Consider the following 25,065-nt stretch of genomic DNA (forward strand, 5'->3'; position numbering starts at 1 on the left):
CCCTCAAAACAAATATGTTGTTTAGCACAGAGAAATTCTTCCTCCTCGGTTGTGTATTGCTCCCATCTGCTTCCCCTCGACGCCAGCTGCCAAGCATCTCCACGTAGGCAAAGTGGTACAAATAAGTTGCCTCTCCACCATCCTTCGTGCCAAAGGCTCTACTTCCCCACCCTGCAAAGTTAAAGTTGATGATGAGTGAAATATACTCAGAGTCGAGAGTGGATTTCATGCTCTTTATTCAGCTCATAGTGGTGAGGAGGAATGAAAGTTTCCCCAAAGTATCTGCTTTCTATACATTATTTACACAATGGGCTGCACGTGATTGGCTAATTCCGGAATTCTCCTGTAGGCCAATCAGGTTGTGGATTCACTTCCACCTGGAGCTGGATTGGGTGGCTCCTGCAGACCAATCATACTGCTGCATTGTTCTAGGACCAATCAGACTGCTGCATTCTGAATCCTATTGTTCTAGGACCAATCAGACTTCTGCATTTTGGATCCTATTGTTCTAGGGCCAATCAGACTGCTGCATTTTGGATCCTATTGTTCTAGGACCAATCAGACTGCTGCATTTTGGATCCTGTTCAACTCAGTACATAACAATGAGGTAGTCATTTTAAAAACCGTTCTCATGCAGCCAGTCACCTCTGCTCAGGTGGCAAGGCACGAATCACAGGAACAGGATCACAGGAAGGTGGCTCATATAATTATTAGATCCTTGGTCATCTAGCTTAGAGGGCCAGTATGGTGGAGTGGTTAGAGTGTTGGGGACTAGAACCTGGGAGACAAGGGTTCAAATCCCCACTTAGCCATGAAGCTCACTGGATGACCTTGGACCAGTCACTGCCTCTCAGCCTAACCTACCTCACAGGGCTGTTGTGATGAAAAAATGGAGGGTGTGTGTGCTTTGTGGGGCCTTAATTGGAAGACATTAAAGCCGAGGATCCCAATAGCTGAGGTTTACCCATTCTGGATCCTTGGAATTTACATGGTGAGTAGTTTTGTTTTTCCAAATGCTGAGGTCTTCTAAATAAGCTTTGCATTCTGAAATGCTGTTGGACACAAGGAAAGCACACAACAATCGGCTCAGTTGTCTATTTGATTTGCCTACAGAAAGGTCCCATGCACAACTCCCTATGTCTCCTGATGGGTCTGGGAAAGATTCCCTCCCCCAAATCCTGGAGAGCTGCTGCCAGTCAGAGTACAGTGGTATCTTAGGTTACATACGCTTCAGGTTACAGACTCTGCTAACCCAGAAATAGTACCTTGGGTTAAGAACTTTGCTTCAGGATGAGAACAGAAATCGTGCTCCGGAGGCACAGCGGCAGCAGGAGGCCCGATTAGCTAAAGTGGTGCTACAGGTTAAGAACGTACCTTCTGGAGAATTAAGTACTTAACCCGAGGTACCACTGTAGACGTGGGACGCGGGTGGCGCTGTGGGTTAAACCACAGAGCCTAGGACTTGCTGATCAGAAGGTTGGCGGTTCGAATCCCCGCAACGGGGTGAGCTCCCGTTGCTCAGTCCCTGATCCTGCCAGCCTAGCAGTTTGAAAGCACCCCAAAAAGTGCAAGTAGATAAATAGGTACCGCTCTGGCAGGAAGGTAAACGGCGTTTCCGTGCACTGCTCTGGTTCGCCAGAAGTGGCTTAGTCATGCTGGCCACATGACCTGGAAGCTGTACACTGGCTCCCTCAGCCAATAAAGCAAGATGAGCGCTGCAACCCCAGAGTAGGCCACAACTGGACCTAATGGTCAGGGGTCCCTTTACCTTTACTTTTTACCACTGTACACAATAATAAAGTAAATGCATCAATGGTCTGACCTGGTGTAAGGTCACTTCCTCTGTACTATGGGTTTGCCAATTCATAGGTTTCATAGAATCATAGAGTTGGAAGAGACCACAAGGGCCATCGAGTCCAACCCCCTGCCAAGCAGGAAACACCATCAGAGCACTCCTGACATATGGTTGTCAAGCCTCTGTTTAAAGACCTCCAAAGAAGGAGACTCCACCACACTTTTGTAGCTTTGTAACTCAGTGGCAGAGCACAAAGCCTCAGTTCCAAACCCTGGCATTTCCAGGCTAAGGGATGCCCTGGTTTGAAACCCTAGAGAGCTGCTGCCAGTCAAGAGTTGACAACGATGAACTAGATGGACCACTGGTTCGGCTTGGTTTCAGGCAGCTTCCTCTGTTCCTGCTAATTAGCAGATGGAGGCAGCCCAATAGCTTGAAGAAACGTCTCATTCATATGAAAGTGAGGGCGGCAGGTGGGGGACACAAAAACCCTTATTACCATCATGCAGGGGGCAAAAAACCCTCCGCCTACAACTGTATGCATGTTTTCCATTTGGCTTCACGTGAAAGCAAGAGGCGCACATTGCAACATCAGCTGCAAATAACGAGAGTGTTTCCTTTCTTAAGTGGCTTCTGAGCCCGGCACCCAGGAGGCTCTTGCTCATGCAGAAGATATTTTTAAATTTGAAAAGAATGGGGGAAGAGCACATTTCCTTTTCTTCTTCCTCATAGCATCCCTTTGAATCTGTCCTTCTGGGTGCAAAAGCTTTTCATCATCGCTGCCTTCTCCGGCTTGGCAGAAGCGATGGGGTGGATTTTTCTCCTTCTAACTCTGTCGTCTCTGCATGCTCCTCTATGCCGTTTGAATGAAATAAATTAAATCAAACTCCAGTGGAGGGTAAGACAAGGTTCTATAGAGCCAGAATGTGTAGTATACATTTCTAGAGGGGAGGAGAGAGGAAGCCGGTGAGACACCTGGAAGCTGCAGCCGCATGAGAAAATCACTTTGGAGAGACTCTTAAAACTCTACTGAACACACACACACACACACACACAAACGGACACACACACACACACAGTGGGAGCAGGCATATATTTCCAGTGACCCATCAAGAGAAATGCAACCCACAAGCTTGGGGGGGGGGATACGAGCAAGGAAGTGTGTGTGGGGGGAGACATATTCAGTTGTAAAATTAAAACAAAAATTAAGCATTGCCTAGAGTAAGTTGATAGGGAGACATTTTTTCTCCTTCTCTCAGTATTAGATGCCAGGGTCCTCAAAGGAAGGACAGGAGCTTCAAGAAGGGGATAAGGAATTGCTGGCGCTGTGGGTTAAACCACAGAGCCTAGGACTTGCCGATCAGAAGGTTGGCGGTTCGAATCCCTGCGACGGGGTGAGCACCCTTTGCTCGGTCCCAGCTCCTGCCCACCTAGCAGTTTGAAAGCACGTCAAAGTGCAAGTAGATAAATAGGTACCACTCCGGTGGGAAGGTAAACGGCGTTTCTGTGCGCTGCTCTGGTTCGCCAGAAGCGGCTTAGTCATGTTGGCCATATGACCTGGAAGCTGTCTGAGGACAAACGTCGGCTCCCCGGCCAATAAAGCGAGATGAGCGCCGCAACCCCAGAGTCGGTCACGACTGGACCAAAGGGTAAGGGGTCCTTTACCTTTACACCAAAGAGTTAAAGCTTGGCATTTGCTTCCACAAAATGTAGTGAGGATTGTTGGGACAACTTTCAGAGGAGGTGAGAAGAATTCAGAGGATAAAGCTATTGAAGCTACAAATCGTGAGAACCATCCCTTTGGCCCCCATTACCAGAGGCAGTTTCCAGGGGTTTAGTGGGGGCAGGGCTGTGTCAGTGGGGCCACGGCCCTGGGCACAGATTTTTGAGGGGGTGCCCGCAGCACGGTCTGGCCTGGCACTCCTTTTCCGGCATCAGAGAAACCAACACTCGTGCAGAGTAACACCGGGCCGCACCGTGTTGGGGGCACCAGCATGGGGGCACCTGGTTCGCACCCACTGAGTGCTGCGCCAGCTGGCTGGGCTCCCCCCCCTGTGTGGGCAGGCAGGTGGCACAGCATGGCTCTGCTTGCATAGGAGCCAACGCCCAGTGGCCATGGAGACTTCGGATCCCACAATAAAATATTTGAGGGGGCAGGACCCCCACAAAGTTGATGGGCATTCTCATTCAAATGGTGTGTGCGCACTGCGTCATGTGATCTATTATGTGGGGCAGGGCTTACCTGGGCCCCCACAATATTTTATTCAAGTTGGCACCCCTGCCTGCTTGGCTCTGGCATGGGATGGGATTGTTTCAGCGGTGTTGGTGGTGAGGGTTGGGGTACCGGGAGCTCACACTACACGGCTACCAGTAGGCCCCCAAATACCAGTTGGTGAGGATCTTGGGTGGGGAGAATGTTGTTAGACTCATGTCCTGCTTGTAGACTTCTCCATAGGCATCTGGTTGGCCACTGGGAGTACAGGATGATGGAGCAGATAGGCCTTTGGTCTTACCATCCTTTGCTGGTTCTTGGAGGGCTGATTACTAACAGCCAGCTACAGGCCCGACCCAAACCTTGATACCTCACCACATTTCCCACCAGTCCAGGCTTCCTGCAAGGAGTAGATGTTGCTTTGTCACCATGGCAACGGAGGCCATATCTCCCCATCGTCTTTATGACTAGCATTGGCTTCAGATCTGCTGTGGAGGCGACCAAGGTATTGTTCTGGCAGGCATAACTGGGAATGGTTGGGTCATGTAAGTGGCCTTCTGCCTTATCATTGGCCTGAATTGGTTCGCTATTAACAGACCCTTGACAGAGGCTCTCCAGGCGCCTCAGCTATTTTTGCAGTACCAAGCAGACAGGAGGTATCTCAAGTTCTTCAAAGCCCACCGTACATTATTGGTTGGGTCTTCCTGGCTTGCTGCAAGCCTGATTAACCCAGTAATTTTGAATCAATAGAAAAATGTCAGCTCCCCTCTGCTCGCTGCGCAATGTCCGCCATCAGTGCAGTTATCCCTCAGGTTATCTCCAAATTCATCCCCTTTTCTTAAAACCAGCTGCAGGGACAGCTTTGGATCACAAGTGTGGTAAACAGGGGTGGAGGGAAATTTGACTCAGTTTCCATTTAAAGGCAAACCTACCTAAATTGCACTTTCCGAAGCAAAAAACACAGTTATTCTTCAAAATGCGCTCTTCTCTGAATTTTGCAATGCAGTTTTCCCAGCCAAAAATTCACATCCTAGGGTAAAATGTGCATGAAAATGCATGTATTAGTGAAATTAACATTAGAAAGTGCATTGTATTATCAAAAGGAAAAAAATGTGCATGTTAGGCTTCTCAGCCCATCCCTACTGTTTGGTGCTTGGCACTTTGGTGCTTTTGCAGCCTCTGGACCCGCCAACAATAAGTTCATCAGGTGTTTATTACGCATCCCTGGTCTACCCATCTTCTGCAGGCCTGGGCTAAGGTGAGGCACCTGCAGTTTCCCAACAGGCTATTATTATTATTTACTATACCCACTAGTGCGTTCCAATTACAAGCTACGTTAAGCAGGAGAAGTTGGTCCTAATCGAGTGGTTACGTCACAGGGTGTAGCTGAGTGCATTGTGGGAGCATTTACAACCATGCGTGCCCACACAAAAAGCCCTCAGGACTGTAAACAATCTGTATGTCTGTCAGAGCTGTCATTCTGAAGCAGCTCGTGGAGGAAACGGGACTTAATTTGCAGTGAAGTTTCCTGTGCTTGAAAGCAAGAGTCTCCGGCTGCTCTTGTTTAAGCTCCCTCTCGCAATTACCACTTTGCTTCTTATCCATCCCAAGGCCCTCTCCTGAAATGTTCTTTCCCCAACCCCACTGGTTGAAATCACAGCTGGTTTGTTTTAAGGCAGATTTTTGATGCGCGCTCACACACACACTTGTTTACAGATGGATGGGAGACATCTTGGAAGGAAAACAATGATCGTGATCGGTTGTCCTTCCATTCCATTTGCTTCCTTCTTCCTCAGTCTTCAGACCATATCAAGGAATGGAGAACCTCAGGTCCAGGGGCTGGTTGCGTCCCTCCAAGTGTGGGATACAGTTGTACCTTGATTCTCAAACAGAATGTGTTCCAGGAGTTCATTCGACTCCTGGAATTGTTAAAAAACCAAGGCGTGGCTTCTGATTGGCTGCAGGAGCGTCCAAAGTTGCAGAAGCCACACCGGATGTGGAGCTTCCGAAAATCGTTCGGAAACTGGAGCACTCACTTCTGGTTTTCGATCGTTCAGGAGCCGAAACATACGAGTTCCAAGGCGTTTGGCAACCAAGGTACGACTTTACCTCGGAAGTCGAATGGAATTCGTTCCAGAAGTCTGTTTGACTTCCTTCTGAAACGTTTGGAAACCAAGGTGTAGCTTCTGATTGGTTTCTGATTGTGCAGGTGCGCCAGAAACAATAGTGGAAGCCGCACCAGACATTCGGTTTCCAAAAAAAGTTTGAAAACTGGAACACTCACTTCTGGTTTTCAGTCGTTTGGGAGTCGTAATGTTTGAGCCCCAAGGCATTCAGCAACCAAGGTACGACTGTATTTACAATGCAGTCAAACCAACAAGGCATGCTTGCTAGATGGGCACAGGGTGGCAGCTGAAGCTCACAGAGTTTTCCTGTAAGTTTACTAGAGAGAACTCTGAGAGACCTCCCACTGCGCCCTGACAGGGGGAGAGCTGTAGCCACATAGAATCTCCTCACCTGGCACTTCCTTTTTGCTCTTCCACCTCATTCCAGCATTGTAGAACATATGCTAAATCTGAGCCACTCCATTTTTAAGCTAGACTAAAATAGGTCTTTGTAACTGGATTACCATTTTAAGCCTGCCTCAGCAAAGCTGCTGCTATCTGTGATTCTTCAACAAGTATTTTGAGTGAGTCAATGTTATTTTTACCCTCTACAAGACGGTTTGTATGATTATTGTTTAAAGGGGGAAAATACCAAAAGAATCCAGTCTGCCCTAAAGCATCCTGGATTACTTAAACCTAAAAGGCAAAAACTAGCCTATCTCAGGTTCCCTTTTAGCAGCAAAGGGATGCACTCTGTTGAACTCACAAACCTGAGAAAGGAAGGATAATATCTAATAAATATATACTCCTCTAGCATCTATACACATCCCTACGCCAAGCCTATCTATCTGGCCTTCAGGCCAGGCCACACTTCCTGTCCAGCCCTATCCCTAGGCCCCCACCTTTCAACAGCCCGGCCCTACACCCTTCTTGAGTTATTTTTGCTGGACTGGCATGTGTCATTGAACTCTGATGTTGCCTGGATTAGTGGCGGACTTTGCGCGATGCTACAGTTCTTGCACTCCATTCTACATCATTGTTGTGGTGCCCTCTGTGGTGTACTGGTCATGTTACCTTAAAACCACCTCTGCCTGGATGGAGGATAGAGAGGGTGTTTGTTGTGTAGAAACTGGGCTACTGTACAAAGGTGAAGTTGACATTTGTTGGTCTGCCCACTTTCTCCTTCAGAAATGTAGCATGTGGCCCCTGGAAAGTTGCCCGGAAGGGAAACTGGCCTCTGGACTGAGAAAGGTTTCGTCACCCAGTGCAATATGAATGCAATGAATGACAAAGCCAGACAACCTCCCACTTTAATTGCAACACCAAGCAAAAGCCAAAACACTGGTAAAATAAATTATTATGGTTAGGGAATGGTAGAACAAGTCATTAAAAAAAATATATATACAGCCGAAACAAGCATGGAAAGTCAAACTAATTTGGTAAGGGATTATTGAATATTGCTTTATTTGATATACGTTGTTTATTTTAAAGTTATTGTGACTTTTTATATTGGATCAGATTTTTATTAGTAATGTTTGACGTTTTATTTTGTTCTTATATATGTCGGTAGCCACCCAGAGTGGCTGGGGCAACTCAGTCAGATGGGCGGGGTATAAATAATAATAATAATAATAATAATAATAATAATAATAATAATAATAATAATAATAATATATAAAATAAGGGGAGTAAGGAAAAATAATGAGCAATATATCCTTTAAGTGGTATCTTGCTCAACACTTTTGTCAGATCTGCTGGCAATTCATCTGTTCATCTCAGACTGTTGTTTCCCAGACTTCTGATAGTTAAGCACAGTTTGATTCTTTTCATTCTGGAGTCAAATTGATGGTGCAATTTTGTTACAATGTAATAAAAAATGTAACAAAAGTGTGGAGGGGGCCTCAGAAGACCTCCTCTTAAGTAGGGGCAGATCTACTATGAAACTGAAGCTTTGGGGCCCCTAATCCCCAAGGGATTTTAGTCCACAGCTGTTTATCTATGAGTTACTATTGAATGGGAGAAAAGCAATGACAAACCTAGACAGCATCTTAAAAAGCAGAGACATCACCTTGCCAACAAAGGTCCATATAGTTAAAGCTATGGTTTTCCCAGTAGTCATGTATGGAAGTGAGAGCTGGACCATAAAGAAGGCTGATCGCCGAAGAATTGATGCTTTTGAATTATGGTGTTGGAGGAGACTCTTGAGAGTCCCATGGACTGCAAGAAGATCAAACCATTCCGAAGGAAATCAGCCCTGAGTGCTCACTGGAAGGACAGATCCTGAAGCTGAGGCTCCAATACTATGGCCACCTCATGAGAAGAGAAGACTCCCTGGAAAAGACCCTGATGTTGGGAAAGATTGAGGGCACAAGGAGAAGGGGACGACAGAGGACGAGATGGTTGGACAGTGTTCTCGAAGCTACCAGCATGAGTTTGACCAAACTGCGGGAGGCAGTAGAAGACAGGAGTGCCTGGCGTGCTCTGGTCCAGGGGGTCACGAAGAGTCGGACACGACTAAATGACTAAACAACAACAACACTATTGAATGGTATGCCTCTTGGCTGGGAGGAGGTGAGTGGCGACTCGTGCAGAGTCACAACAGAATCCCTCCTCTGAGAAATCCTGCTGCTTCTCTGCGCTGGGAGTGATTGCCTCCTCATTTCAGACGCGTACTCTTTCAGGAGCTTCCAGTCATGTCATCCATTTATTTAATGTAGCACGTGAGCTATTATGTCAGGGCATGTCCTTGGACAGAGTTTGGGAAGGTTTGCCCTACTTACAACGCATCCTGAACATATGCCTAATTTGCCTAATGTGCAAGCTAGTCTGGTCTCCACAAAATGAGGCCAGGTTTTGTTTTTTTTGTGGGCAGGGGGATTGTGGGCAAACAATAATTGGAGGAGAGGAATGCATTGCATATTAGGCTTGTAGTACCACCAGACTGCTGTATTCTGGGGGGAGAGCAAGACTCCCAGCTCACCATGTGGGGATTACATAATCACTACTCATGTGCTTTTAGAGATTCTCCGAATGTTCAAAGTTTCCCTCTGTGCCATTTCTGCTAAAAGGATGAAAACGGCACAAATGCACTGGTGGCAAGTAAAAAAAAAAAAGGGGAAAAAAAGCGTGCATAGTAATGTCAGGCAGAGTCTAAGGACAATCACAAATCTCCCTCACATCTAGCAGAATCTGGAATTCTCAGATATGGAAATGAGACGTGTGATACAACGGGAGGTGTTTGAGGAAGCAACAGAATTCTAACCAACGGGAGTGTATTAATCGTCCCCGGGCCCTGTTAGGCCTCTGGTATGGAGTACTCTTTACTCCATGTACATGTCAGAAACTTCCTTAAGATGCTGCGTGAGATTGCATGATGGCTCTGCTCTGCCGCCACAGCTGGAGGCGGCGATGTTTCTGAACGCCGGTTGCTAGAAACCACAGGAGGGGAAAGTGCTCTTGAGCTCAGATTCACCTCACGGCTTTCCCACTTGGCCGCTGTGAGAACAGGGACTCAGCTACATTACTCAAAAAACAGCATTTTGGATGCGTTATAAACATGCAACACCAGGTGGCACTGTAGAACACAAAACATTTCTATGCGATTTTACAAAGCGGTTTCCCCTGCTGTGTGTAGATCCACCCCAGGGTGCTGGACTAGATGGGTCATTGGTCTTATCCAGCAGGCTCTTCTTGTGTTAACACTGCCATGGCCATGCAATAATTGATGCACTTGCAAAACTGATTTCTCTTATGGGCTGTCATGCACATATCCCAGTGCCTGAAGTACAGGGGGCCAGAGGGTACCCAGCCTCTTCTGCCAGATCCCTTAGAGAATATCTTCAGGAGGGCCCGGCCCTACTGTTAGACGAGATGAGGCAGTTGCCTCAGGCAGCAGATGCTAGAGAGAGTGAGCAGAGAGTAGCAGTAAGGGGATGGAGGACAGGAGCTGTGTGTGCCATGTAGCCTGTCTTGTGCCACCTAAGCTGGTGGGCACACAGAGCAGGGTCTTCTCACCAGTGGCCCTGCCCCTGTGGAATTCAGCTCCACATGAGATTAGGTGAGTGCCATCTAGAGATGGGAGAATCTGTACATTTCAGTTTCACATGCTTTTCAAGTTTAATTTTATCTTACCACATTTCCACATCAGCTTGTGATTTATTTATTTTTACATAAACAAGTCCGTACAAATTTCTCCCAATATACACAATTTTGCTAAGCGAATTTCCCTGACAGAACACATCTTTGCATGTTGTTTTCACTAATAATGTGCATATTTATGCACACTTTCCTGCACATACGGATTTTTGTGTGTAACGCTTAGCTGGAGAACTGCATTGCAACAGTGGGAAACATGCAAATTTTGAAAGATGGCTGCATTCCAGCTCATGGATCATTTCAGAAAGTGTGAATTTGGTAGGCTTGCCTTTAAGTGTAAACAGAACAGAATTTCTCCCTCATCCTTAGTTCTCTCCATTATTTTATTATTATTTATTTAATATGTATTTATCTGTAGGGTGGTTCACAACCTAAATGACATAGGATGCAAACTTTCCAGTGCCCCATAGTCCTTAGCACTGCTTTCAAACTGAAATTAGATTTGGCTAATAATCTTGGCCCACCCTTATTCTTCAGAAGGGGTTTCTGCCTTTTTTTTAAAAAAAAAAAGCATCACATGCATGTTTATTCACCTATATACAGTCATACCTTGGTTCTGGAACGCCTTGCGACTCGAATGTTTTGGTTCCAAACACCGCAAACCTGGGAGTGAGTGTTCCGGTTTGCGAACCCTTTTTTTGGAAGCCGAACGTCCGACGTGACTTCTGCAGCTTCCGCTTGAGTGCAGGAAGCTCCTGCAGCCAATCGGAAGCTGTGCCTTGGTTTTCGAACATTTGCGGAAGTCGGGCGGACTCACGGAACTGATTAAGTTCGAGAACCAAGGTACGACTGTACAGTCATACCTCATGTTACATCTGCTTCATGTTACGTTCTTTCAGGTTACGACCCGGAAGTACCAGAAAGGGTTACTTCAGGGTTTCACCACTCGCACATGCGCAAAAGCACAAAATGACGTCACATGCATGCGCAGAAGTGGCCAATCGCAACTCGTGCATGTGCAGATGCGCCGCTGTGGGTTGCGCTCTTTTCATGTTGCAAACGGGCCTCCGGAATGCATCCCATTCGCAATCAGAGGTACCACTGTATGTCCATTACCTTAGAAAAACATTCCCCCAATACTTCCACAAAGTACTTTTCCAAGACAATGAGCACCAGTCATTGTGTGAAGACTGTGGCTCAGTGATAGAGCATCTGCTTTGCATGCAGAAGGCACCAGATTCAATCCCTGTCATATCTAGGCAGGGCTGGGATGGACCCCTGTCTGAAACCCCAGTCTGAAAACCTGCAGCCAGTTAGAGGAGACAGCAGTGAGGTAGATGGACCAATGGTCTGACTTAGTATGAGCCACCTTCCTATGGGAGAACATAACTCAGTAACTGATGGAAATTCTTGGGCCGAGTGAATTTATTTCTGGAGTGTGAAAAACTCCACAATCCGAGGAGCTAAGTCCATCCTGAAGCATGGTGTTCAGCTTGCTCCCATAAAGATCCTTATGTACGAGCTAGGCTTCAATTCAATTTCATGCTGTTAAGAAAGGCTCTTTGCTTTGTACAGTTAATAATATATTGCAGCAGATGATTTATTTTATCCCACTGCTTCCTCCCCCCCCCCCGTTTTATTTTTTGCTCCTGCACTATCAAATTGCCTTCCAAGTTTTAATTACAAATGAGACCCATCTGGCCTATCGTCTTTTCCAATCGCCTCCTCAAAGAGGAATAAACGGCATTTGTTAAACAAGATGCCGTTAGAAAAGTCTACCTCTGCACACACATCCTTAAGAATAACCCCAATTTGTCTGGGTTCATACAGAACACTAAACTGTGGTTAGTAAAAAGTGGAAGCGGAAGGTTCTGGTCTCTTCCTCGTGGCTGCGCTAGAGAAGACGGGAGAGGCCCTGATGAGGCTGAGGTTATTTCACATAACATTAACACAGAGCAAGAGGAGCAATAAAGATCATCTAGTGTAACCAATGCAGTAGATCTGTGCTGGTCCCAAGGGCTAACCGAGAGGCGAGGTCCGAGTCCAGTCCGAGGTCGATGGTGCGGTATGGAGGCTGTCCATCAAAGCTGTAGCTGGGTCCAAGGTGGGGAGTCGGGTGGGGTCAGGAACTCTGGCAGAAGAGCAGGACAGGGTGCAGGCAGGAACAGGCTAGCAACAACGTTGCTCCTGCAACCTGGGACTGGGCTGGCTGGCTTTTATCTGCCCCGAGGCATAGGGTGGCCCCGGTCCATAGGTGACTCACCTCTCCTGGCCTGGAGGCGAGCACTCCTCCTGCAGGATCTTAGTTCCCTCCGCCTCTCTGCCCTGAGCCTCTGCAGCTCAGGAGAGGCTGGAGGATTACTGGACCCAGAGGCCACCTCCTCTTCCCCTGACGGGGCTGAGAGTGGAGCACCTGCAGGCAATGGGTCCTCCATCACCTCAGGGGTCAGAGCAGACTCAGCTGGTGCCTGCACTTGAGGATCCAGCACAGGTGAGGACCCTTCAGGCTCAGGCCCCAGCCCCGGCTCAGCTGGTTCTGGAGGCGGGGATTCCTGTGCAGGCTGGGATTCATTAGGTTCAGCCTCTGAGTCCGAATCCCAGGCCATCACAAGATCTATGAATGCAGCACTCTTTGGTAGCTAATTATTCCACCAGAACACAGTCAGTTAAAGGCACCTCCCTGTCGGGACTTGAGTCGGGCTAAGGTCAGCAACAAAAACAATAGATCACCTGAGGCCAGTGAAGTTAAATCTTCATTCAAGGGAAAGAAACCACTGGTCAGGCCTAATGGTCTCAGAGACTTCCTAGGAGGTCTTGCCCGATGAAGCAGTTGTGAGGACTGAAGGTCCCACCCCTCTCTAAGGCTCCACCTCTCCAGGATTTCTCCCACACAATCTCAAACTGCGTCTGCGCACAACTAATCTCTGTCCTTCTCTTTTCATTTCTCTGTATGTTCTCAGTGACCAGGGAGGAGGGAAGCTAGTCACAGCAGGAAAGGCAGGCTCCCTGGATTCTTCAGCAGCCTCTTGACCCTCCCTTACTCTCCAGCCTCTGCTTAAGCATCAGAGTCTGAACTGCTTTCTGCCACAGACTCTTCCTGCTCACTAAACCCTGTTGCCCCTCCAGCTTCTGACACCTCTACCCACCCCTCCCCAGTCTTCTCCCTCTTACCACCATTCCCCTGGCTCTGAGCCTTCTTCCCATGGGGGTTCGCCAGTTGGTGCCTCCCACCAATGCTTTGCATCCAGCCAGTCCATGACACTCCCTGACGGAGGGCCCGCAAAATCATCTCTCCTTTTAAACTCCCTTTGTCTGCATTAGTCTTGTTACCTTCTTAGCTCCCCTTTCCTATCTTCCTTACTGTTACCGTTTGGTCTTCCTGATCTTCAGCCCCTTCTAATGATGCACACAAAACAGCTGACTGTGGGCAGTAGCCAATGTCGGCAGATGTCAAGGAGTGCAACAGCTGGTGGAGCCAGAGCCAATGATAGGCAGCGCCAACTTGTCTTCATCTTCCTCCCTGCTGAGTTGTACAAGGGGCAGCACTGAGATGAAGGAGCAGGATGTGCCAGTCCACCAAGACAGGCTGTAAGTAGAGGGGTAGGCAGCTAGGGGCTGGATGAGGCATGAATGACCAGTCTCCATTGAATGTATTGCTATGGAACATGTTCTACCAGCACAAAGATTCCTGCTTGTGAAAACAGAACTTTTTCCTGCTCTCCTTTCCCTGTTGTTGTTTAGTCATTTAGTCGTGTCCAACTCTTCGTGACCCCATGGACCAGAGCACCCCAGGCACTCATTCTTCCACTGCCTCCCGCAGTTTGGTCAAACTCATGCTGGTAGCTTCGAGAACACTGTCACACCATCTCGTCCTCTGTCGTCCCCTTCTCCCTTTCCCAACATCAGGGTCTTTTCCAGGGAGTCTTCTCTTCTCATGAGGTGGCCAAAGTATTGGAGTCTCAGCTTCAGAATCTGTCCTTCCAGTGAGCACTCAGGGCTGATTTCCTTAAGAATGGATAGGTTTGATCGCCCCCTAAATCTGTTTCTGGGGTCCCCCCCCAACCTTCCAGAGCAGACTCAGGGAGAATGTGGGGCGCATGCAGGGAGATGAGCCGGGGAAATCTGTTGAACAAGCAGAAACCCTTGCTTGGAATGGTTGGATACTGTCCACGATTTTTATTTACACGTACAACGTACCTCTTTTATAAAGGCTAGGCTTGCACGGCCATCCTTTACCTCCACAAGCACAATGTCCCCAAACAAAACTATATAAATATTTATAGCGTCCCTCGGTACATTTCCAGAACTTAGCAAAAGAAGCATTCCCTCTTTAAGTACTTCTTGCTGCAATGAACGTTTGGCCTCTATTGTCCTTTAAACAATCGCTGTAAAAACACCACTTTATTAGAACACATTATTCCCAAACCAGAGGTGGCTACTGTGGGATCACCCAGATATTGTAGGACTCCAGTTCCCATCAGCCCACGATCAGTCATCAGGGATGGTGGTAGAGGACACCATGTTGATTAAGCTCGTACAACCCAATGTGTGTGCTGGTGAGTGTGTGAGTGCAACTCCGTTTTCTGTTGGCCCAGTCCCCTTCATTTTCCACGTCTTACGAAAACCAAGATAATGATTACAGAAGTCTTCCTCCCCCTCTCTCAGATATTTAAACAGGCAATTATTTCTCATTATCCTTTCTAAATTCTAGTGAGGTTTCTCTGATTCAGAATTAAGAAACTTGGAAAGATCCACAGGGTAGCAGAGAGACTTGTGATTACCGGCTGGGGGGAAAAAAAACACCAGGGCTCTATTTGTGGTTCAAAATGACTTTATGTTGTCCTTGCTAGTTGCTCCTGAATTGGATTTCAGCCTTTTTATTTAAGAGAGAGGTAGTGCTCTCTTTCTCTTTTCCCTCCACACTGCCGTCTGCTCTGTTTCAGAATTTCAGACTGCAAGCTTCAAAGGACAGTGACCTCCCCTTTTTTTTAGCATATTAAAACGCTGTGAGCATGGATGCTGCGATATAAATAATAACAATTTCCTCATCGCATTAGTCGGGGTCTGCTCCATGTTTGAGAAGCCCCAGCAAGGTGACCATCCTAGAAACTGCCTTATGCTGAGTGATACCAATGGCCCATCTTTCTCTGTATTGTCTACACTGACTGGCAGTGACTCTCCAGGGTTTCAGGCAATATTTTTTCCCAGACCTACCTGGAGATGTTGGGGGCTGAACTTTGAACCATCTGCCTGATGCTCTGCCAGTGAACTGTGGTCCTTCCCCATCAGTGCTCCCCGCTACCCTTTGCTGCATCGCAAATTGTATTTGTTTATTTAAAGCATTTAGATGCTGCTTGATTCTTAGCCTTTCTAGGTGGTGTGTGTAAAAAATAAACCATACACAGAATAAAACAATAAGAAGTCACCATAGAACGAAATATGAACCTGAGTCCTGCCTTAAGATGACTGCTGGAATAAGTAAGTCTTTGCCATGTGCCTGAGGTTCAGCTGTCTAATCTCAGTGGGGAAATGAATTGCATGGCTTCTGGTGCATGAACCATGCGTTTGAGCCTTGGGGAACCAACAACAGTGACCCCCCCGCCCCCACCGAAAGCTGCCCAATGCCCCACTTGCCTTAACGGTCCAGCTTCCACTGATTTTTATTACATGCAGCATCACAAACCTGTGATTAAATCACTGGGTTTCTCCCTCTGGCGTTTGCCCACAGCCGAGTCAGGAGACGGGCATCCATTTGTGCTTGAGGCACCAGCAGAAGGAAGAAGAGCCTCACCTGTTTTTCTGAGATTAGATTAAGCTGGTCCCTGCAGAAGGCTCCCATTCTCCATGCGACTGAGTCTACCTCGTCTCAGGCCGTACGGCAGATGGGATGTCTGACCCTGTTTCCAAAGAAATTAGAAGCTGGCATGTAAAAGAGAAGGAGCCCCGTCCAAACTCTTCACATTTCCCTGGTGTTAAATCACAATTTTATCTGGCCATCTAAAAAGGCAGCACATTTTTGGCACGGCTGGCCCAGATTTCTGGTTTAAGGCCCCAATGTCACACGGACAACAAAGGGCTGTTACCGCATGGAAGCGGGATATCTTTTGGAATCTCTGCAGAATGGCCAGCCTGCCATGTGTCCAATACCACCGCTAAAAGAATACAATATTCCGTCCCGTCTGCTTGTCCATTTGCAGTGATTGAACAGTTGGACTATTCTGCCTTTTTCTCACAAAAGAGCTCTCGGTGTGTATTTGCAAGCGCTAAGAGGAACCTGGATGACGGTCAGATTCACACATTATATCTAGGCCACCGATGTCCAAATGGTCATCCAACGTCCCACCTGTAGGCCATAAGAGCTTCCTGGTTTGTATTCCAGGTGGCTGGCATTGGTGGCATTGTAGCAGAAGAGCTGTAGCTGAATTATCTATGGAGCATCCTCAAACAGACAGGTTCAGAGTCCCCATATGTTTTGCATTCAGGGACCTTGGAAGCAGCTGCCATTTGTCCCACCACATCTTATGATGCAGTTATGAACATATGAGCACAGCAAGAGCCAATGCTTGATCACACCAAAGGCCAATCTGGTCCAGTGTCCTGCTCCCACCATTCTGTTTGGTGGGGAACCTTTTTCTTCAGCAAGAAGGCTACATTTCTTTGTAGGGGAACTTTTCTGGGGACTAACCACAAGTGGCTCTCCAGGGTTTCAGGCAGGGGACATTCCCATCCCCACCTAGTGGTGCTGTGGAAAGCAGATGCTCTATCACTGACATAGTACCCTTCGCTTCAGTCCCCATAATCTTTAGTCACGATGGCTCTTCAGGGCTTCCATGTTCAGAAGCAGTTGTTATTGGCATCTGTCTGTCCCGGAAGACAATGGAAGAGTGCGCCTTCAGGGGTGTTGTAGAGTTAGAGTGCCTGCTTTGGTTGTAGAGACTGATGCGGGAGGATAGCTCAGTTGGTTAGAGTGTGGTGCTGATGATGCCAAGATTGCAGGTTCAATCACCGTATATGGGATGGTTGCATATTCTTGCATTGCAGGGGGTTGGACTTAGATGATCATCATGGTCCCTTCCAACTCCATAATTCTATGATTCTATGTTTTGAAGGCATCCAGTTGTGCTGATGCTGCCATAAGATGCACCTGACCATAAGGCACAACTAGTTTTGAGAGGAGGAAAACAAGAAAAAAAATGAATGAAACAGTGGATGTATGATTTTTGTGGTTCATACTGTGGCCACAGACATGTGATTTGATGTTACAGATAGGTAGTCGTGTTGGTCTGCCATAGTCAAAATAAAAAAGTTCCTTCCAGTAGCACCTTAAAGACCAACTAAGTTAGTTCTTGGTATGAGCATTCGTGTCTGAAGAAGTGTGCATGCACACGAAAGCTCATACCAAGAACTAACTTAGTTGGTCTTTAAGGTGCTACTGGAAGGAACTTTTTTAATGTGATTTGATGGTGAGTCTGGGGTAGCCCAGTGCAAAAGTCCTGAGGATCCATGTGGATCCGTGCTTTGTAACCATGTTTTTGTGCCATTGCGGCCCCACACAAGAGTGGGTGCGTGGTTTTTTGGTGCAGGCTGTAGCCATGGACATGCTATGTGATCTGAAGGTGAATTTGAGGTAACCCAATGCAAAAATCCTGAGGATCCATGGGCTTTTCCCTCCCCTCTCCCAGGCAGCCTCCTTTATCTCTAGCATCCCTTATCTCCCTCCCCGATTGCTTGCCCATCAGCTGCTTCCTTTCAACACTCCCTTCCCTTGTTTGCCTTAGTGTCTTTTCCTTAGCTGGAACAGTTTTTTGGTCCTCCTTTTCTTCTAATTTCTCTCCTCATTTCTTTAGTCTTCCTCTCTCCTCTCCTTGCAAGTTCATTGTCTTTACCTCCCCCCTCCCAGGCAGCCTCCTTTATTGCTCACATCCCTTATCTCCCTCCCCAATCACTTGCTGATTAGCGGCTTTGTTTCAACACCCACTTCCTTCTTTCTTTCTTTTTTAAAAAAGCATGATCTGCTTTTCTCCCCTGGGCAATTAGGCTCCAGGGCCCACACATTTGCTCCATAAGACGCATAGACATTTCCCCTTACTTTTAAGGAAGAAAAAAGTGCATCTTATGGAGTGAAAAATACAGTATTTCTTTTAGCTGCACTCCTCCCGGCAGTCAATTCTCCTCTGGTCACTGCTGTGGATGGATGAAGCACTATACCACTGAACAAAAGTGCACACCTCATCCTAGTACTGTATATGCATTTTTGCACACATTACTTGGCTGGAGAACTGCAGCACAGTTAGAGAAGTGCAAATGTGGAAGGATGGCTGTGCCTGTTGTTTCAGAAAGGGAATTTTTCCTGTAAATGTGAACAGCTGAAACATGTCTAACAACATGCCGTTGACACAATTAAAGCACACGGCTTCCCCAAAGAACCATAGGAACTGTAGTTCCCCCCTTCATTCACATTCCAGTTCCTGGGATTCTCTGAGGGGGGAAGTCATGTGCTTTAAATGTGTGCTTGGTGCAGTAGATGGAAGGATAATGTCCAGATAGGCAAACTAAGGCCCAGGGGCTAGATGTGGCCCAATCAACTTCTAAATCCAGCCCACAGACGGTCCAGGAATCAGCGTGTTTTGACATGAGTAAAATGTGTGCATTTATTTAAAATGCATCTCTGAGTTATTTGTGGGGCATAGGAATTTGTTCTCCCCCCCCCCAAAGAATAGTTCGGTCCCCCACAAGGTCTGAGGGACAGTGGACCGGCCCCCTGCTGAAAAAGTTTGCTGACTCCTTGTCCATATCAAGGGAAGTAATAGTTCCACTCTATTCTGTCTTGGCATAGGAGCCAACTCCTAGGGGCTGGGCCCTCACAATAAAATACTTGAGGGAGCTGGGCCCCCACAAAGTTGATGGGCACAGTGGTATGCGCACACTGTCATGCGATCGATTATGCGGGGTGTGGCTTATCTGGGTCCCCACAATATTTTATTCAAGTATCCCAGAATACTGTATCCCATTTTGGGCAGCACAATTTAAGAAGGATGTTGACAAGCTGGAATGTGTGCTGAGAAGGGTTGACCAAGATGATCAAGGGTCATAGAATCATAGAATCATAGAGTTGGAAGAGACCACAAGGGCCATCGAGTCCAACCCCCTGCCAAGCAGGAAACACCATCAGAGCACTCCTGACATATGGTTGTCAAGCCTCTGCTTAAAGACCTCCAAAGTAGGAGACTCCACCACACTCCTTGGCAGCAAATTCCACTGTCGAACAGCTCTTACTGTCAGGAAGTTCTTCCTAATGTTTAGGTGGAATCTTCTTTCTTGTAGTTTGGATCCATTGCTCCGTGTCCGCTTCTCTGGAGCAGCAGAAAACAACCTTTCTCCCTCCTCTATGTCAGTGTTTCCCAACCTTTTTTGGGCAAAGGCACACTTGTTTGATGAAAAAAATCTCGCGGCACACCACCATTACAGCCCCGTGACGTCAGCGCGCAGCGTCACGCCGGGAGGGACGCACGAAAGTGTAAGTTTTCAATTTTTTTCCCTCCCCCTTGCCGGGGAACCTCCAAGCTTTGGGGGTGGGGGGGGGGGAGGAGGCAGCAAAGCGAGGGACTGAGGGACGGCGGCAGCTGAGGCGGCGGCGGCTGTTGTGGTGGTGGCGGCGATAGCGGGCGGAGGAGGGGGCGGCGGCGGGGCCGAGGTGGCCGCCGGCGGCGGGGGAGGCGGCGGCGGGTGGAGCAGGAGGGCGGCCGAGGCCGGTGAGGGAGTAGGGTTGCCCGGGGTTTGAGGAGCCGTCGCCGGGAGTTGCTGCTGCTGTTGTTGCTGCTGCTGCCCGGACATTCCGGCCTCCTCCTCGTCCGCTGTCTCGCGCTCCTCCCTTTTGCACGCGCTGCCCCGCCACCGCCCCATTGGCTGGGTCCTGTCAGCTGATCCTGTGTTATTTCCTGTGTGTGTGTGTGAGGGGAGAATGGAGAGAGAAACCTCGGCACCACCACCGCGGAGCCGCCCCCGGCTCGACGCGGATCCTCGCCGCCGCCGCCTCTCACCGCCCGACTGGCCCGCCTCCCTCCCACGGCACACCAGCCAACGTCTCACGGCACACTAGTGTGCCGCGGAACACCGGTTGGGAAACACTGCTCTATGTGACATCCTTTTATATATTTGAACATGGCTATCATATCACCCCTTAACCTCCTCTTCTCCAGGCTAAACATGCCCAGCTCCCTTAGCCGTTCCTCATAAGGCATCGTTTCCAGGCCTTTGACCATTTTGGTTGCCCTCCTCTGGACACGTTCCAGTTTATCAGTGTCCTTCTTGAAGACAAGACAAGCCTTATGAGGAACTGTTGAGGGAGTTGAGTATGTTTAGCCTGGATAAAAGGAGACTGAGAGGAGATAATAGCCATCTTCAAATATCTGAAGGGCTGTCACATGGAAGATGTGGATTCGAGTTACAAAAAAGGAGGTTCCGACTAAGCATCAGGAAGAACTTTCTGACAGTAAGTGCAGTTGGACACTAGAATAGGCTCCCTTGTGGTGAGTGTGTGGATTTCTCCTACAATGGAGGTTTTTAAGCGGAGGTTGGGTAGCCATCTGCCATGCACGAAGGAGATGAAATTCTTGCATTGCGGGAGGTTGGACTAGATGACCCCGGGGGGTTCCCTTCCAACTCCGCGATTCTATACTGCCGGCCTGCTTCTCTCTCTCTGGAAGTTCCACCTCTGCACAAGAATATTGGGGGAGAGAAAGGATGGGGACGGACTTTCAAGGCCAGCATTTGCAGAGACGCTGCTGCTGCCTCCCTCCGTCTCCACCCCCGGCCCGAAACACACACACACACACACACAGTGTGGACCCCCCCCACTCCGCCCCGTTTTTCTTTAATTTCCCTGTTCCACGTCACAGTTGACGCCGGGACCTTTGTCACCCTCAGTGCTGCCACCACGCTGCTGCCAGCCAAAGCGGAAAAACGGGAGGTGTGTGCATGCATATGTGTGTGTGTATGTGGGGGTGTGTGTCAGTGAACGCTAACAGCGGGGGCGGGTTGGACGAGGGCTTTGCGCGCAGGCGCGTGCAGGCACACACACACACACACACACACACACCCCTCCCCAAGCGAGGGATCCCCTCGCTTCCCAGGGATTGCCCCCCACCTCCCTCTGCAACTTCTCCCCAGTCATGCAATGGAGATGGGGAAAAGCTAGAGGTGGACGAAAGCCTGCATGCATTCCTTGTTCTCCTAAGCTTTGATTGTGCTCGCCTCGGCTGCTGCTGCTGCTGCTGCTGCTGTGCAAGCGCGCCCCTTCGCGCGCGCGCGCTCCGCACACAGCTGCGAGGCTGTTCGGCGCTCGTAGCGGCGTGTGCCCGTGAGCGCGCGCGCGCGTCTGAGCGTGCCCGCGCCTCCCTCTTATGTCTACAGGTAGCAGCGGCGGCGGCAGCAGCAGCAGCAGCAGCGGAAGGGGGGCGAAAAAGGCAACTGAACTGCAGGAGCCTTTCCTCGAATTTGGAAAGCGGCTGATGCTCCCTTTGCCTACGGATGTACAGCCTTCTGTCTCCTTCGTGATCCCGTCTCCTTGGGCCACTGTGTACTGCTCTTCCCTGATCCTCCTTCTCCCTCCATCTCTCTCTCCTTCCTTTTTAATTTTTTTTAAAAATATTAATAATAATATTTTTTTTTTTAAATCACCCTTGGGGATTTTGCATGATATCTATCTATAGATACAGAGCTGCAATTCCCCTCCTTGCAGGTGACTTTTCTCTCTGCAAATAATTTTAGAAATTAATTTCCTCCCTCCCGACGTGTTTCTACGTTTGGCTTGCCAAGTTTGTAGCGAGACACGTCTTCTGAAATTCTCCTTTCTCCCGCTCCTTTTTTTTGGGGGGTGGGGTGAGTGGGGAGGGGGGCGTTGGTGTAGGATCGGTCGCAGCGACAGCCCCTCGCTGGATGTAGAAAGGCACAGATTTTGCGATTTTCCTCTTTTCTCCTTCGTCCCCTTCCCCACCAAATTCTCTTCTTCTCTCCATCCTACCTCTCCTGGACGCCTCTCCCCTCTCCTCTCCTCAAGACATTTGGAATCCTCTAGGGAGCTAATGGATACTAAGGAATCAGCTTGGCACATTCTTCCGTCGAGTCCCTTTCCAGAAGAGGAGCATTAAAGACATGCACGTTGCTTGCTCCCCCCTTGTTTTTTTTCCTTTTCCTAAAACAAGACCCAGCCTTCAACTTAGCTTCCTCTTCTTCTCCAAGTATTTATGATTGCGGATCAGGTACAAAAGGAGGAGTAGTTTGATAAGGTAAGGCATCTATTTCTGTCCTTTCCAAGACGCCAGCATGTTATCTATCTGGGCTTTCCAATAACTTGCCTCTTTCTCCCCACCGCTTTCCCCAGAAGGGGTTCATTTCTCTCTCCGCCGTTCCCACCTAAGGTCCAAATCTCTCCTATGCTTCCCCCGCAAAATATATCTGAATTGTCTTTGTGTGCACTCTAGTATTAAATCTGATTAACCCTCCACCCCTCCTCCAATATTATAAGAGTTTATGTCTGCTCCAGGCATGTTTTGTCTGTATGGGAGAGCTGGATTTCAAACACACATGCCAGTATCTTCTGATTAAAGGAACAGCTCCCACCCCCCCCCACTCTTTCCCCTTTTTGGGGTATACTTCCTCTTCTTCCCCAGCAGTCTGCATTAACACAGCATACATAAGCAGCAGGCAAAAGCCGGCCTTTATTATGTATGTGCCTAGGAGAAACTTGACAAGTGGAACTAAAAAGTCTTTATATATCAAGGTATTTGCTGCAGCTCTTATAAATAAAGCCCATTTAATTCGAGGGAGTCAGCACCATCAGTTAAGAATAGGGTGGAGGAGACGGCTTGATCCTTGTAGAAGTGGAGGGGGGGCATTTATTGATTAAGGCTTTGGTTGTACGTTTGGGGCTCTGTTCATATTTGCCCTTAGCAGAGGAAAAAGCCCATAATCTTTGCTTCAAAAAGCCAGAAGCAGTGGGGTTTTTTTTTTTGGGGGGGGAATGGGCTAGTTTTCCCAGTAACACTCTCCCCAAACATTTTCTTCTCCCTGTGCTTTTAAAATGCATGAATTCTTGACCTGTCCTCTCCTGTGGTTCTCAGCCTCTGGCTGCAATCTCTGTGATATACTTCACCTAGGCTTGACTCCTTAGTGACCAGCTTCTTAATAAGTGGCTCTGTGTTTGGGGAGGATAGAGAAAAGTCTTTTTGGGGGCGAGACAGAGGTGCGTTGGCAGAGGAGCGTGCAGTTGTGGGGGGCAAGGAGGAAGCCCCACAGAGGGTGTGTGTGAGAGACACCCCCACGCAACACGCTGGAGAAGCGTTCATGAGAATCACAAGGCTGCTAGTGCATCTGAATCTTCTGTGCATGGTGCTTACTAGTTATTGGCAGCTGAAGAATGACTGGGAGCAGCAGCCAGGAAACAGAGGAAGGAAAGAGGATGTGGAAAGACAGTGGAACCAGGCAAATGAAGTGAAGGGGAGGAGGGTTGGGAAGAGAGATTGGGAAACATAAGAAGCTTGCACTGAGAACGTTTGCAAGCTTTCCGGCCACACAAGGTTCTTCCATAGGCATTGCTGTTTGGTGTGTCTTTAAACGAGTTAAGCGCAGTAGCTTATCAGTCACCAGGAGTCAGAGAGACAGGTGGTGATGGGTGTGCTTGTGCATTTGTGCATGAGTGTTCAAACGCTGGCTACAGAGAGGCGCTGATAGATTATAAAGCATCCCCTTGGAGCAACTGCCTTCACTTCAGTTCATCTCCTTCGCAGGATCTGGCACCAACCCAACCTGGCCTCCTCCTCTTCATCATCTGTTATTTCCCTTATAGTTATTCTCCCCTCCTGGGTGATTTCCTTCCACATTACTTTCTTGAGGCGATTCTCATCCGCTCTGCTGAAACATGCTCTGTAGAGGTCTTTCTCCTGTTTTACGAGGGGCAGGAAGTGGTGTAAAGAAAAGGATGGTGGGAAACACCTGGCTGGAATTTATTTGCATTACAAAGAATCATTTGAATTGCAATTAACTCTCCCTGGGATATAACCACACGCAATGAAGCTGTTAGAGCTGAGGCAAGGGGAAGGTGACATAAAAGAAATTAGGCTTGGCCTCTCAACGATATAGATTCTTGGTCTCCATCAGTGAGCTCTCTGGGCCATATTTTATATCCCAGGTTCATACTTGGGAAAGAGCAAGGCTTTCAGCAAGCAGCTAATTGCAGAAATATTCTGCTTTTTATGGGATTTAATGGTCCTTTTTTGTCTTAAAATAAAATCTCTCTGTGCTAATAAAGCAGTCTGTATCTATCACAAATTACTTGTGCTCCTCTAAGGATAAATGTTAACCTTTTTTTTAATGCATCCATTTCCAAAATAATTAATTGCTGTGAACAATTGCTAAAAGGGTTCTTGGTAATAAAGGTGTCGTCAAGAAATGCTGGGTGGCATTTGACCATAGATCTTTTGCTATGTTTTTTTAAAAAATAAAAAACCCCATCAATATGAAATACCCAGCGATTCTTTACCACTTGACAGCCACAGGGAACTGAGGGCACATCTGATGAGAAGATCACGGGTGATTAGGGACAGGGGTGATGGGATGGGTCCATTCACCAAAAGGGCACCAGAAAATTCACATTGTTCTTGGTTCAGACAAAGAGCTAAGACACCACAGGGGCTGATTTAGTGACTTGCACAAAACCCAAGTGGGCAACACGGTTTGGACCATCCGATTCCATGTTTTGATTAAAAGGGAAGGAGGGGGGGAAGTGAAATGTTGTAGTAAGTCGGCTGGTTCTGGCGTTAGCCTTTGCAATCCTCTTAAATAAACGCAAGGACTGTGGGATT

The 25,065-nt window shown here is 48.1% G+C and overlaps 1 protein-coding gene and 1 long non-coding RNA gene across 3 annotated transcripts in view; one reads left to right on the forward strand and one right to left on the reverse strand.

The window, feature by feature from the left end:
- LOC310707497 overlaps positions 1 to 25,065 on the reverse strand; it is a 579,039-nt gene that overhangs the window by 364,029 nt on the left and 189,945 nt on the right. The gene's annotated exons all lie outside the window — the stretch shown is intronic.
- The window catches only part of NLGN1 (neuroligin 1), a 657,716-nt gene continuing 654,227 nt past the window's right edge, over positions 21,577 to 25,065 (forward strand). Inside the window, exon 1 of one of the 2 annotated variants that reach the window (XM_083504022.1) lies at positions 21,577 to 22,491. The gene's annotated coding sequence lies outside the window, so the exon portion shown is untranslated. The remainder of the gene's footprint in view (positions 22,492 to 25,065) is intronic. The other variant, XM_083504017.1, reaches the window with a different exon arrangement.

This window comes from Podarcis liolepis (genome assembly GCF_965112155.1).
Source record: "Podarcis liolepis genome assembly, chromosome: 5".
Taxonomy (NCBI): domain Eukaryota; kingdom Metazoa; phylum Chordata; class Lepidosauria; order Squamata; family Lacertidae; genus Podarcis; species Podarcis liolepis.